Genomic DNA, 16,402 nt, shown 5'->3' on the forward strand with positions numbered 1-16,402 from the left:
TTCCACGAGCTCCACCCACTCCTGGGAACCACAATTCAGTAACACACTATCAGGGCCATCCACTAGACCTTGTCATTACTAATAACCACAGTGCTTTGGAAGCCTTTTGTCAACATCTGTAGCTGTTTTCTCAGTATTATGACCTTGAGAATCTCCCCTACTCTCCTGTACAAATTTGTCAGGATCTCCATCCTACGGGTCCCAGCAGTTTTTATTGTATGTTACCTGAATTGTGTGCTCAGCTACTTTCTTACTTGTCTGGGAGTCCATTATCAATCTCTGTAACGACACTTTATGGACCCCCAAATTCATTACGCCACTCTTCCTTAGTCATTTTGGAGAAAACCACAATGCTAGTTTATCTAAGTCTTCCACCTATTTTGCAAGTATCCTAAAGCAACTGAAATAGGCTGTAGAAAAATTCACCATGGGTCTAACATCTCTCTTTAAATTGCTGGACTTCCAACTGAACAGTGCCTTTAATACTATCAAGCAGTGATTCCACATTTCCCTAGCTAATTAACTCATCCATTCTCCCACATGGATGTTCACATCTTCTCATCTCCTTCAAATCTCACACTCTCCCTCTCATTCCCAGCTTTTGACTCATTTTTCATTTCACAGACAAGATCTTAGCAATTAAAAGAGAACTATTATGTCATTTCACCAGCAAATCTACCAAGCCACCTGCTCCTCTACCAATAGGCTATTATTTTATCCATATGAAGCCAAACCCTCAATGTGTGCACTTTATCCCATGACATTTTACCAACTCAAGACTTTGCCCCTATTTTCAACATTTCCTTCTCATGAGCACCAACTTTTCCATAAACATTAGATCATTCCTAACAGCATACAAATGTGGGTTAAGTTCACCTATGTGTTTTTAAAATGTGTCCACTGGCTTCATATCCCTCTTCAGTGGTTTCATTTTTCTACTCACATTGAAAGGAAAACTCTGGGAAATATTAGCATCTTTTCATGTCTTTATACCCTAATCATTTTTAATCCCCTTTGGGCAGATTTTTCTTCCTGTCACTACACAGAAGTCACTGTTATCTGGATCACCAACAAATTCCATCATTCTGAAATGTGTTAGTTCTCCACCCCAGACCACACTCTCTCTACTCCCTTTCCTCTTTCTGGTCCCTCTTATGCTGTAAGAATTTCACTGGATTTTCTTCTGACCTCACTAACTATTGGTTCTCAGTGAATGCTGGTAAACTATTAATTCCTACCAATTGACTATGCTGCCTGTCCTAGAGAAACACAAATTTAATAACAAGCTCTTATTAAAAACAACAAAAGCAATCAACAGACAGTGAGACTCCAAGGAATGTATTCTGCAATAATATTTCAGGTGTAATTACAGAAAGGTGTGTCATGTGTTTCCTTAGGGGACATGAGACTTCACATCATCTCCCAAGGCCTCCATTTCTCCATCAGTAAAATGAGAATGTTAGAGTAAGGAAATTAAGATGATTTACTCCAGAGTCTGAGAGAAAAACTCTGAACACCCATGAGAATAAAATGGACTGTTAGTAACTGAAGCCAGAACCAGGATTGGGTAATTATTAAAGCAGTGCCATCGCACTGGCAGGAGAGGGGTGTCATAGTTCTCTGATCTGCCATATATGGGAGAAAATAATAGCCACCAGTATAGCATCATATCAGGGCCTTGGGAAGCATGGTATGATTACAGAATCTGATTAAAATATGTAAACAAGGGTTTTCATTTTACAGTTAGCAAAAATCTATATAACTAAAAGATTCAGAAAAGTTGGGGGTAAGAAATGGAAAAAAGCACAAGAAAAAAATCTAAGATGTGCAGAAGCATATCCTAGGGTAAGTGAAGACTAGCAAAGCCTGGACTTCCTCAAAATGTCACCTCCTCCATGATTTTGCTTTGTAGTCACATTTTGGATTCTGTAATTCCATTGAGGAAGTCACAGCTATTTTTATATGGCATATAATTACCAGTACTCAATAGTTTTTTGGTAATTTTGACAAACTGAGAATCTATCATTTATCCGCTTATACTGCCAACACCTATATCTATTCACTTGGGCATTTCAGAGCAGGAAGAGATCCTAAATATCACAGTCCAGACATAAACTCTGTAGGTGATAACATGGAAGTTGTATATATTGGACAGAGATAACACCAACCAGACCTCTCAATGTAGATTGAAATATATCAGTCCTCACTCAAGTTACACAACAAGAACAAATAGCAGATAATGCATTTGGAATAATTACTGTGGGTCAGAGGCATCAGTACCATGGGCAAAGGCAAGCTAAGTATTTTATTTGGTTATTTAACACTGTCAATAACTTAGTGAATATTTTACTACTATCACACTTCTCTCATACAAGAGGAAACTCGTTTGACAATGGTTAAGTCATCATCCTAAATTGCTTTGTATTCAAATCCAGGCCTCTGATTCCACAGTTTAGTCTCTTAATCACAACACCAAACCCCTTCTGTTTTGCCAACACATGACCATAACATAGTTCCCTTCTGTTTCTGCCAGAATTCATAGATCACTCTCTAGATAGCACCCACAACAAGAATATAGAATACTTGTCCCCTGAAAACATATTTTCAAGTATTTTTTCTCCCCAGTAATTGGAAATTTTGAAGCACAAATAATGGGACCTGTATTTTTAATGAACATATCCATCACGAATCTAGATGTCCATTTCAAAAGTAGCTGCGTAATGAGGCTTATCAGATTAAATAATGGCAAGGGAACAAATAATATAAGTGAGATAATATTCCAAATGCATAAGATTATTTTGGCTTATCTAAAAATAGAAAAAACTAAATTTCAAAAATAAGCATGTGATTTATCTAAGAGCACACTGTGAGTAAGAGGCAAATTCAAGGCTAGAACTCAGATCTCTCGTGTTTTCATCACTCTAATTTTTAATATAACAAAATTTACATAAAATATTGAACAGATCAAGAAGACAAAAAGAAAAATGTTAAAACAAACTGTCATTTTTAATAAGGAAACATATGCACACTACTGCTGCAGGACACCCATATGGATGGATCCTAACTTATCAATGTCGCAATAATATTGATGTCCTTTCAGGATGTGAAGTGACAAAGACTCTTTGTAAATATCACTTGAGTTCTGTAAGGGAAAGACATAAACGTATCTAATGATGACTCATGCTAAATGGTTTGAGTGACAGGTATGGGGTAAGAGATCCTGCTGTCAGCGTGACTGAGATATATGCCAAGAAGCCAGCCCTGTGCATTGCTACTGTTCATTTCCATCAGTAGTACCTTCAGGACTAAGCCAGGCTTCAATAGGAGGCCCACATCATTGATTTTTTTTTATTTTTTTGACAGGCAGAGTGGATAGTGAGAGAGAGACAGAGAGAAAGGTCTTCCTTTTTGCCGTTGGTTCACCCTCCAATGGCCGCTGCGGCCAGCGCATCTCACTGATCCGAAGCCAGGAGCCAGAAGCTTCTCCTGATCTCCCATGGGGTGCAGGGCCCAAGCACTTGGGCCATCCTCCACTGCCTTTCTGGGCCATAGCAGAGAGCTGGCCTGGAAGAGGGGCAACCGGGATAGAATCCGGCGCCCCAACCGGGACTAGAACCCAGTGTGCTGGCGCCGCAAGGCGGAGGATTAACCTGTTAAGCCACGGCGCCAGCCTCATAGACTTTTAATAACCAAGTATAATGCATAGAGTAAAGGCAAGTCTCCTGATTTACCTATATTTCTATCAATTTTTTTCCATCGAAAAAGAAGACTAGGTCTTTTTAAACCTTTGGTTAGATAAGCCTTTGGTCAAATCAGTGGAAGAGCTTGTGAGACCAACAGATAACAAGAAAGATGGCTCCTCACTCCAGCTCATCCAACTCTCCTCTTGGTTATTCAGTCCCTTAAAGGTGCTCTTCTCACCTGCAGATCTTGTTTCTTCATCTCTAAGGGAAAAAGTCAGTCTAGATTATTTTTAAAGGTTTTTCTTCTCTAACAGTCTGTGTTTGTACATAAACATTCAAATTATGCCCAACAAGACATGAGTTTAAGCTTTTCAAGAGATGGTAAAGGACAAGAATGAAGTCTTTTCAATCTCCCTAGTACTATTTGCTACTGACTGGACACATTCACGATTCTTGGAGTGAAACTTCCGACTTGGCAACAGAAAAGAGCAAACAGGATTATCAACTCTTCAAGGAATGTGGTTATATATTTGCTAACCTGGGAATTATCATGAGTATGTTCAAGAAAAACAAAATAATTACAATAAAATAAAATAGCTAAGTGAAGCCCTGCATCCCCCCCCCCCCATTAACTCCAGCATTCCTTCATTGACGAAGTATACACACGTGGAAGAGATGAAAAGAGGTGATGATTCCTATTCCTGACTCCTTAGGGCCCTACTACCCTTGACTTAAGTTCATGTTGGTCTGTCCTCAGATCTACATTCCAGCATCACATGGCAGCATTTTCCCACAAAAATGACTTGATGCAGAGGGTGTTTGCAGTAGGGGTTAAATAATTGCTTGGGACACTTTCATCCCATGTTTAAGAACCTGGGATTCAAGTTCCAGCTCTGCTTCTCATGCTAATTTCTCACTAATATGCATGTTTGGAGGCAGAAGATGGTGACTTAAGGACTTGGGTCCCTACCACACACCTTGGAGACCCAGATGGAATTCTAGGCCTCTAAATTTGGCCTGGCTCAGCCTCGATGGGGGCATGTGTGGGCATCTAGGGAGTGAATAATTCAGAAAAATCCCTTTTTCTCCCTCTCTCTTTCTCATGTGCCTGTATTTCAAATAAAATGGAAGTAAATAAATTTTAAAAGCATTTAAAAGATAATGAGACGGCAACTAAGGTGATTACTGTGTAATAATCTGGGCATAAATACAGGCAACGCCTATAAAGGGTAAAGAGGAAGGAACAAGTCCTTATTTTATCAGCAGGGTTTCCTTAGGAGAAATAAACATATCATGTGCATTTATCAATGCATGATAAACATAGTGAGGTATAGTCTAGGTTAGGACTTTGGTCCAATGTTAAATGAGTATTTGTTGTTGATTGGTGACATTTTCATCTGGCTTGGCCTCTATTTTCTACTATAATTTGCATCTTGGTCATGAATCTATGAATTTCCTATTTGTATTTTAAATGTGGCAGTGTAGAGGAACTCATTTGGTGGTGTGTGGATTTCTGCATGTCAAGCTTTGTTTTACTCCAGATTCCAGCCTATCTTTGCTCAGCTTAGAGAAAACAAAGAGATGAAAGAGATGAACCTCTTGTTGGGGTGGGTAGATACTAACAACTGGGAAGACCCAATGATCTTACTTCTTCTTTTCATCTCCATCACGTAGCTGGAGGCCTGGTACTTATTGGGCGTAGGTCAATGCTTAGCGGAAGAAAAGATGGATGCTCAGATTGAAATACAGGTAAAAAGATAAGTAAAAACTCTTTCTTGCTGTCATTTCTATTGTGCCCTTTTGTACCAGTTCCAACAAGTGGCATCTGGTTGCTCTGCCTAAATGCTCTCAATGGACAATTTGTATGGTGCTTCAATACTTCGAGGACTGGTATGTAGCTAACCTTTAGATTCACAAAGCTAGAATCTTGCCACTGCTGGCCAATTTCCTTATGAGTGTCTTTCTACAAGAACAACACGAAGCACTGCTCTGCGATTGCCATAGCTGTGTATAACTTACTATTCCTGAAATCCTAACACCAACTATGGGCTGGCATGCAGTATTTTCTACCTCAGTTAGAATTTTCAAAAATATTGCCATAGTTTCTTTCTCTATCCAGTAGACATGATCCTGTTCAGTCATTTCAGAAGCCACATGCCTAAAACTGTTAATGAGGAGATTTGTAACTAAAGGAAGAGTTCCGTGTCTCCTGATCTTTATTTAGGATCCATCCTAAATATAACATTTATTTTGGAACATCTCTCCTGAAAAGCCAGTACTGTATAAAACAGTTGAAAAACTACTACTTGATAAACTGAAAACAAAGAAAGAAAGAAAGAAAAAACCTTATAAACTGAATTTTCAAAAAACCCTAGAAGTCACACCTGGATTCTGAGCCCAGTTATGCCAATTGCTAGCTCTGTAGCCTTGTGAGGCAAAACCTCTAAGCATCACTTTCATTATCTGAAAAATGGAATCACAGTACTGTGAGTAGCCTATGGAATAAATAATATATAACGTGCTTACAAGTGACTAAGACTGTTAGAGGTAAAGAAACCCAGCTAGCACTCAAGCAATTACACATAGCACCCACTGTCCCTACTCACTGCTGGCACGTCTGACATCACAAGCTCAAACATTCTGGCTCTTGGTTTAGAACACTCCTGTCTACCAAGCCCATCAGCACTGGATGGTTCACTTCCATGTATGTAATCCATTCAATGCCCTGAACTTTCTGTTCCACGGTCATCTCCTGTCCAGGACCCAGCTCCACTCCAGCTGAGCCACCCTGTTCTATATCACATCCTAGACCTTTTCTTAAACCATAAGAATTTTATTTCCCAAATCACCTATTTATGAATTCCATTCAGATCATCATATCCTCTTCTTCTGCATTGTTTCTTTGACTCTTCCCACTGTAATAATCAGCTCATTAATCTTATATTTCTCCCTTTGTTTCCATTTTATCCTCTCAGACTCCATAATCAATTATTTATACATTAATGATGCCCAAATACCCTTGTTTCTTCTTTTATTTTCATTTTCTTTTCTCATTATAGGTACCCTTCAGGCAAATTTCTATCTATATTAGTAAACCTTTATTCTATGATTATAATAAAACTATCAGCTGGTGTGGACTAAAATTAGAGTATAACATTAGGAATACTAATTCAATAATAAATTCATACTTGAAAATGGAACCACAGGTTGGTGTTTGCCTGAGCAATTAAGATGCTGCCTGAGATGCTCATATCCAATTTTGGAGTACCCATGTTTCAGTCCTAGCTCTGTTTCTGACTCCAGTTTCCTGGAATCAGGTGATGGCTCAAGTACATCGGCCCCTGCCATGCATGTAGGAGACCCTGACCAAGTTCTCATTTCCCAGTCTCAGCTTCACCCAGCCCTGGCTACTGCAGGCATTTAGACAGTGAACAAATGGAAGATCTCTGTATGTCTCTCTCTGTCTCTGGATATTTCTCTTTGTTTATCTGGTTGTGTGTGTGTGTGTGTCTGTCTGTCTCTATATGCCCTTTTTTAAAAAAATTTTTTTTATATATTTGAAAGGCAGAGTTACACACAGAGAGAAGGAGAGGCAGAGAGAGAGAGAGAGAGAGGTCTTTCCACTCGCTGGTTCACTCCCCAGTTGGCTGCAATGGTCGGAGCTGTGCCGATCTAAAGCCAGGAGCCAGGAATTTCTTCCAGGTCTTCCATGCATGTGCATCCTCCACTGCTTTCCCAGGCCATAGCAGAGAGCTGGATCAGAAGTGGAGCAGTCAGGACTCAAACCGGCATCCATATAGGATGCCAGCACTGCAGGAGGCAACTTTACCCACTATGTCACAGTGCTGGCCTCTCTCTATGCTCTTCAAATAGATAAATAAATGTTATTTGGGGGTCAGCATTGTGACACAATGAGTTAAACTACTGTTTTTGATGCCAAAATCCCATATCAGAGAACTATTTTGAGTACTAGCTGTACTTCTGATGCAGCTTCCTGCTAATGTGCCTGGGAAGGCAGTGGAGGATGGCCCAAGTATTTGGGCCTCTACTACCTATGTGAGAGACCTGGATGGAGGTCCTGGTTCTTGAAATCAGGCAGGTCCAACACCAGTCATGGTACTGTGTCCATTTAGAGAGAGAACCACTGGATGGAATCAATCTCTCTCTCTCTCTCTCTCTCTCTCTCTCTCTTTCTTTCTCTCTCTCTCCTCTGTGTATTTCTCTGCCTTTCAAATTAATTAATTAATATTTAAAAGGTTATTATGTTAAAAGCAGTATCAATTCGGCTGGCGCCGTGGCTCACTAGGCTAATCCTCCGCCTTGCGGCGCCGGCACATGGGGTTCTAGTCCCGGTCGGGGCACCGGATTCTGTCCCGGTTGTCCCTCTTCCAGGCCAGCTCTCTGCTGTGGCCAGGGAGTGCAGTGGAGGATGGCCCAAGTGCTTGGGCCCTACACCCCATGGGAGACCAGGAGAAGCACCTGGCTCCTGCCATCGGATCAGTGCGGTGCACCGGCCACAGCGCGCCAGCCGCGGCAGCCATTGGAGGGTGAACCAACGGCAAAAGGGAAGACCTTTCTCTCTGTCTCTCTCTCTCACTGTCCACTCTGCCTGTCAAAAAAAAAAAAAAAAAAGCAGTATCAGTTGTCTTGTGGAACCAAAAGCTACGTGACATACCACCCCAAAAGTAATAGGAAGGCTTTTGAAAAGAAGAGACTCCCTGTTATTCACTACCATACCCTAAGTGCTGGGGTAGTGCCCAGATCAGCAAATGTGTTAAGTCCAATCTAAAGTGGGCCTTCATTATCCTAATCAATCTTATACAATTTTTCCTATTAACTCAGTTTCCTCCTCACTGATATGACTGATTGACTTTTTCTCTATTCTCTTCAAACTTCCACCAAGATCCTGACCTCTGCTCCATCCCAAACCCCCATCTCTGTCAACTTAATGTGCCCTTCACAAGGAAATTAGAAGTCGTCAGACACAAAGTCCCTCAGCTTCCTACTACAAAATCTAGGAAACTCCTCCTCTGCAACCATCTTCCCTTTTCTCACAACTAAAGGGATCACTTGTCCTCTTAAACAAGGCCCACTGTGATTGGTAGGCTCCTTCCCTCAGCTTCCTACACCAGCTCCCTAACCTGCTGAATGTACGCCCTCATTTATCTTTATCCTCCTCTTCTCCCTCTCTTGTTCTTCCATCTCTATTTCTTTCCCTTTCAATGAAACATTTTCCATTTTTTAAAAAGATGTATTTATTTACTTAAAAGTCAGAGTTACACAGAGAGAGGAGAAGCAGAGAGAGAGAGAGAGAGAGATCTTCCATCTGCTGGTTCACTCCCCAGTTGGCCACAATGGCCGGAGCTGCATTGATCCGAAGCCAGGAGCTTCTTCCAGGTCTCCCACGTGGGAGCAGGGGCCCAAGGACTTGGGCTATCTTCTACTGATTTCCCAGGCCACAGCAGAGAGCTAGATCAGAAGAAGAGCAGCTGAGACTAGAACCGGTGCCCATATGGGATGTCGGTGCTTCAGGCCAGAGCATTAACCCAGTGCGCCACAGCCCCAGTCCCATATTTTCCATTTTTAATATGCTAACAGTAAAAATAATATTCTTGGGGCTGGTGCTGTGGTGTAGTAGGCTACCCCTCTGCCTGTGGTGCTGGCATCCCATATGGGTGCCGGTTCAGCTGCTCCACTTCTGAGCCAGCTCTCTGTTATGGCCTGGGAAAGCAGTAGAAGCACCCAAGTGCTTGGGCTCCTAAACCCACATGGGAGACCAGGAAGAGGATCCTAGCTTCTGGCTTCAGTCTGGCCCAGTCTTGGCCATTGCGGCGATCTGGGGAGTGATTCAGTGGATACAAGACCTCTCACTCTCTGACTCTCCCTTTCTCTTCCTATAACTCTACCTCCCAAATAAATTTTACAAATCTTAAAAAAATAATATGCTTTCATCAGCTCAAAATTGATCTCATTTTATAATCTCATATTTATTCTTCCCTTTCATGGTCAGAATCTTCAAAATAATTTGTTATTTTATTTACTTGCGAGAAAGAGAGAGAGAGACGGGTAGGTGAGTTCCCTCCCCAAATGCTTGCAACAGTTGGGGCTGGTCCATGATGAAACAAGCAACAAGGAACTCATGGGGTGACAGGAACCTATTATTTGAGACATCACTGCTGCCTCCCAGGGTCTACACTGATGGGGGGCTAGAATCAGGAATCAGAATCAACCCAAGCACTCTAATGTGGGATCTGTCTTAACCACTAAGCCAAATGTCCATACCCTCAAAATAATTTTTAGCCAAGTTTCTCAAAATAATTATCTATAAATGCTATCTATAAATATTATGTATATTTTCTATATATTTATTAACATTACTTATAATTTATATAATATATAACATATTTATATTATAAACATTATATATTATATAAATATAAATATCTATAAATATAAATTTTATCCTTCCCCTCTAACTCCTCACATCAGTAAAATTGGCACATATTCCCCAAGTCATTTCCATCATATATGTTTTGTAAACATAAATTATTTTGTCTGATCTTCTTAGGGAACTTGAACCTCATGACCCCTACTGTGGATTATCCCTCTTCTCAAACTCTTTGATGGTTCATCCTCTGTCTTATTATCAAATGGGAAGTTTTCAAGGCTCCATTCAACCAAGATCCCCTTCTTACTTGTGGTGAATCCATTATCAATTCACACAAAACAACAACTTAAGTGATTCTTTATAAGCAACCCTGCATAGATATCTATCTCTAGTCTAGCCTGCCCCATGAGTTCTAAATTTGTATGTGTAACTTCCTTTAGATTACTAAACTGGCTATCACAAAACTATCTCGAAGTCAGCACATCCAGAATTATACTCACTACCTTTACTCCTAAGCTGAGACCTTTACTGGGGTCTTTATCAATGTGAATTGACCATTATCCATTACACCAGTAAAACACAGGAATTATAATTGTCAGTCTTCTCCTGTACTCGCCACATCTAGACCACCCCCAACTTCCTGTTTCACCTCTTTAAGTATCTCCCTAATCTGTCCACTTTTCTTCATCTGTACCCTACAGATCCAGCCCCATTCATTGGTCTCACAGATTCCTAGATTGTCTCCTGATATACTCCACAGCCACCCCAACCCCTCAAGTGTGTTCATACTGCGGCTGTAAGTATTGTTTTGAAAACCTCCTAATTTATGACCCAATAGCCTGACATTGAACTCAAACTCAGCTACCATCTTATATGTAGTTAATGGAGCCCTACACACCTCCAGGGCTTAGTCTGGAGGATCAAAGGGAAATACTGAGATATGAACATGTGAAATTCACATGTGGGAGAGTTGTCCTTGGTAGTGACTTCTTGCCCTGTTACCTCCCCCATTCTAATATTAAGGTACTGGTCCTCCTCTGTCAATCACACAATGAGACAAGAAAGCTAAGCCAAGCCACCCTCTTCCTATTTTGGGGGAATTTAACACTAAAACAGAAATTCAAATGGAGAGATGTAATTGTATTGATCCTCAGAGAACAGTGTCCCAAAAGTGCTTCCCACAGGGGGATGCCACTTAGCCCCCAGAGCTACCCTGCTTGCTCCCCCATCTCAGGCCAGGCGATTCATCTCTTCCTTTCATTTTCTGAATCATCCATTATGCTACAGTCATGCAAGTTGTATTTGTTTATTTGTTTTCGCATCAGTACTAATGCTTCACCAAAGAAAACTAACCAATATAGTGAATAAAATGCAATTAATAGATGTAGACAAGATTCATACCAAAGTATATCTTCTTTCAAAGTTTCCATACATTTACAAAAATTGATGATAAATTAGAAGAAAAAAATCTCTAAATTTTAAAATGCAAAAATCATATGGCTAATATTTTACATTTAAAACAAAAGCTAAAATTTAAGCATGTAAAAAATAAAGGCATTGGGGTAGGCAATGTGGCAGAGTGGGTTAACAGAAAGTAGAGATTTCTGCCATCTGTAACAACATGATAAAGCCTGAAATAAGCCAGTCACAAAAGGACAAGTATTACATTCCTTCTATTAATGAGAGGGTAGCGTGGAGTTGTTCACCTGGTACAAAGTTTCAGTTATACATGATGAGTAAGTTCTAGAGATCCATTGTACAACATAATGCCTCTAGTTCGCAATACTGTACTAAATACTTTAAACATGGTCAAGAAGGTCGAGCTTACACTTTGTTATTTCTATAACAACGGAAATAACAATTTTTCTAGGTCTTACAAATAATCCAGGACAGAATGCAAATCACAAGTGTAAGTGTTTAGACATCTAAAGAAGATCTTGAAACAACTTCGCAATTATACAATGAAGAATAGACATGGCAAAGAAATGTATACTAGTTGGTGGCACAAAGTGTTTTAATTAAGCAAATATTTGAGTGACTAGTCTGTCCAAAGTGCCATGCTAAATAATGGAGATCCTATTATGAACAATAACTGCATCATGGGTAAGTATGTCATTGTAAACCAGGGATCAAGAAGTTTTTTTCTCTGTAAGAGCCAATTTGTATGTTAAATTCCTAACTCCAAGAACTTCAGAATGTGACATTATGGGAAATAGGGTCCTTATAAATATCAGCAAGTTAAAATGAGGACAGGCATGGGCCCTAATCCAATGTGACTGGTATCCTTATGAAAGGAGAAAATTTGGACACACACGGACACACACACACACAGAGTTCCATGAGAACACTGAGGCAGACCCTTAGTGATACAGCTACAAACCAAGAAATGGCAAAGACTGTCAGCAAACCACCACAAGCATAGGAGCAACAACCCTGCTAACACCTTGATTGTGGACTGCTAATCTTCAGAAAAGAACTGTTAGACAATACATTTCTGTGATCTAAGCTTTCACTCTGTGATGCTTTGATACAGCAGTCCCAGAAAGCTAATACAGACCAATAACAATAAAGATTTTAGACCTTAGGGCTGTGAAGTCTATCAGAACTACTCAACTTTGCACTGTAGTCCAAAAGCAGCCATAGACAGTGAAGGACTGTGGTTAAAACAGACAGAACCCAAGCCTTGTATTTACTAGGACCATCCCAATCGCCATTATGGGAGTTAGCTCTATCAAATCCCTCTTTAAATGCAGGACTTAAAACTGGAGCAAGCAATCTTTTGGCTGTCCTTACTCTGAAGAGACAGAACTTTCATTGCAGTTATCCAAATTCACTAGAGAATTCCTCAGCTCCCTAGGATGCCACAGTTCAGAATGAGAATGTTATGCCACTGAACTAAGGTTCCGTACCAAGTTCTCAGGCAAATGTGTTCAAATTGTTAATATCTAGATTACAAACATTTTCCAGGGAAGGCATGAGGCATAGTGGCTAAGTCACTGTTTGGGATGCCCACATCCCATATCAGACTGCCTGGTTCAAGTCCCAGTTCCACCACTTCCAATCCAGCTTCCAGCTAGGAGGCAGAAGATGACTGTATGAGTATATTTGTCCCTACCACCTGCATGGGAGACTGAGATGGAGTTCCAAGTCCCTGGCTTCAGCCTAACCCAGTCCTGGTTGTTGCAGGCACTTGGGAATGAACCAGTGGAAAGACGATCTCTATCTTTCTGCCTTATCCTGTCTCTCTCTTTCTGACTCTCTACCTTTCAAATAAAGTGAAAATAAATTTAAAATTTGTTAAAAACACTTTTTGATAAGATATTTATAATTTTCCTAATTATTCTTTCAACAATTAGGGTTGAGTTACAGTTTATTTCCTTACTTACTGCAATGCCTGTATTTAGCATCATTATGATTGATTCATTGGGTTCATTGGCATTGCTTGGAACAGTATTAGATGCTACAACATAGAGGAAAATTTGTCAAAAATGTGGTATTGAAGAAGCCAGAACCCCATAGTCATGCTTACCCAGCAGTTTGATTACCGTGCTTCAGGGGAGAGATTCTCCAAACTATTCTAGATGAAGACAGTGTAGAACAAAGTTTTCCCTTCCTAGCCACAACTGACAAATTGCATACAAAGAAATCAGGCTCTGTTGTTTAAATTCACTGAGATGTTAGGGTCAGCTGTAGCTACAGCATGATCTTGTCTAATCTTCCAGCTCCACATTAGATATGGAAGTGGAACACTGCTATAAGGCAAATTCTCAGCTCCACAGCGTGAGTCCAGAGGTCAGAGAGTAAGCAATGAGAAAATCAGGGTCAGGAGTATCACAGTGGGGAGCTAATCATTTAACACTCTAGATTAAATGTCTCTGGAACAAGAGGAGTGACATGTGGATTTCTTGTTTGTTGTAAAGAATACCACATGGCACCCAGAGATCCTGAGTCCGCCACGTCAAGCTATGACTGCATAGGGATGTTGAGGCAACACCAATGGAGCAGGCAAAGGGGTGTTTTGCCTACAAGAGAGAATATAGGCTGGATATTTGATGTTCAGGGGGGCAGAATACATAATCATTCATTCTGTTTAGCAAGTAATTTTGGTTTTCTCCCCCTAGACAAATGAAATAGTTCTTCTTACTCTCTTTGGGATCTGGGATGGCCACATACCTTGATTTAGTTTGGGGCAGAAAATTTTAGAGCCAGAGTCCCTTTTGGAAATATTACTTTGGGACTTGTGGAAACACTAATTGTAACCTTTAATCCAATGTGAGAAACATGTAGAGTAGGAGCTACAAGGCAACTCTTGATGGAGCTGTACAATTACTAAGAAACAAATATTTGTTTATTTAATTCAACAAAACATATGAATTATTATTACTAAAACAAAAATTAACTCAAGTGATTGATGTACTATATGAGTTTCAAAAAGTTCTACAAGTCTAAGTGCTTCATTTCCCCCCTGTGTAGTGCCAAGGATAAACAGAACCTATCTCATAAGTATTAGTGCAAATTACTATTATTTTTGCACATGCACATACATGTCCATGTAAAATCTTCTCAGTATTACCTGAGAATAGGTACTCAACAGCTATTAACATTATTATTTCTTACTTTATAGATTTTGGTGGATGCTACTGGTTCTCCTATATTACAACCCCTTATCGGCTCAATTTCAAACGTGGCTACTAAAACTGAGTCCAGTGCAAGCTCCTACTTACCTGTGGTGATCTGGGTGCATCATAAGTTCATCCTACATTTCTATTTGTCTACCTCATAACCTTCACTGACAGCATGCAAACCTCTTTAACCTCTGAGTAAGAACGGGGCAATAAACTCACTGGGTTTACTGCCTTCAGGAGCAACTCTCCTGAACTTGTTGGGTAAATACTCCAGCTTCTTGTCATTCAGATGAGTAAGTCTTTTTTTTAACTTTTATTTAGTAGATATAAATTTCAAAAGTACAGTTTATGGATTACAATGGCTTTCCCTCCTCCCCACCCCCCATAACTTCCCTCCCACCTGCAACCCTCCCATCTCCCGCTCCCTCTCCCATTCCATTCACATCAAGATTCATTTTCAATTCTCTTTATATACAGAAGATCAATTTAGTATATATTAAGTAAAGATTTCATCAGTTTGCACCCACACAGGACACAAAGTGCCAAATACTGTTTGAGCACTAGTCATATCATTAATTCACACTGAACTACACATTAAGGACAGAGATCCTACATGGGGAGTAAGTGCACAGTGACTCCTGTTGTTGACTTAACAAATTGACACTCTTGTTTAAGGCGTCAGCAATCTCCCCAGGCTCTAGTCATGAGTTGCCAAGGCCATGGAAGCCCCCTGAGCTCACCGACTTTGATCTTATTTTGACAAGGCCATAGTCCAAGTGGAAGTTCTCTCCTCCCTTCAAAGAAAGGTACCTCCTTTGATGGTTCTTTCCACTGGGATCTCACTCGCAGAGATCTTTCATTTAGGTTTTTTGTTGTTGTTGTTTTGCTTTGTTTTTTTTTGTTTGTTTGTTTTTTTTGCCAGAGTGTCTTGGCTTTCCATGCCTAAAATACTCAGATGAGTAATTCTAACAGGTTCTCTAGTCAATCATCAAGAAATCTCACTGGAATTGAACACCTGTTGTTGCTACCTGACATCTTCTATGTATTTCCCCTCTGTCGTTGGGTATCATCCAAATATACTATCAGTGTTGGAAAGTGACCCTTCTACCTCTCACTTCTTCTCTCTTCTGGGTCTTTTTCAGGAAAAATATCTCTACCTGCATCAAACATTCCCCACAAGATAAGAGCCTCTCATAATGCTGTCTTCTTATTATTAAAAAGTCAGGGGCAAACCCAGGTGAGCTGCAGGACAGTTATCCATATTCTTTCCTAGCAGCCTCTCTGACTTGTTTTTTTGTACTGCAGGTTATTTAAAATATGAAAGTCCTTTTCACATTAACCGTTTCAAGCATGTCTTCTAATTTTTAAATCTTATAATAGTCTTTTTAATACCAATGAAAGTGAAGACATTTTCCTTATTACATTATCATTATCATATTACATACCTTATTATTAAATATTTAAATACTCTATTATTTAAAATCACTTCTAGGGGATATTTTACTAGGAACTATTTAGCCCTCCTAGTAATGCTGTAAGGTAATATTGCCATCCTTGTCATTTTGCCAGTGGCGTATCAGAGAGCCACAGACAAAACATTCATACATTCCTGAATGGCCACACAGCCAGTATGCAACAGAACCAGGATTTGAACCAAAATCTACACTGCAGTCCAAATCTTTATCACTCCTCCACCAACTCCTTCC

This window comes from Lepus europaeus, chromosome 4, assembly GCF_033115175.1.
Source record: "Lepus europaeus isolate LE1 chromosome 4, mLepTim1.pri, whole genome shotgun sequence".
Lineage (NCBI taxonomy): Eukaryota > Metazoa > Chordata > Mammalia > Lagomorpha > Leporidae > Lepus > Lepus europaeus.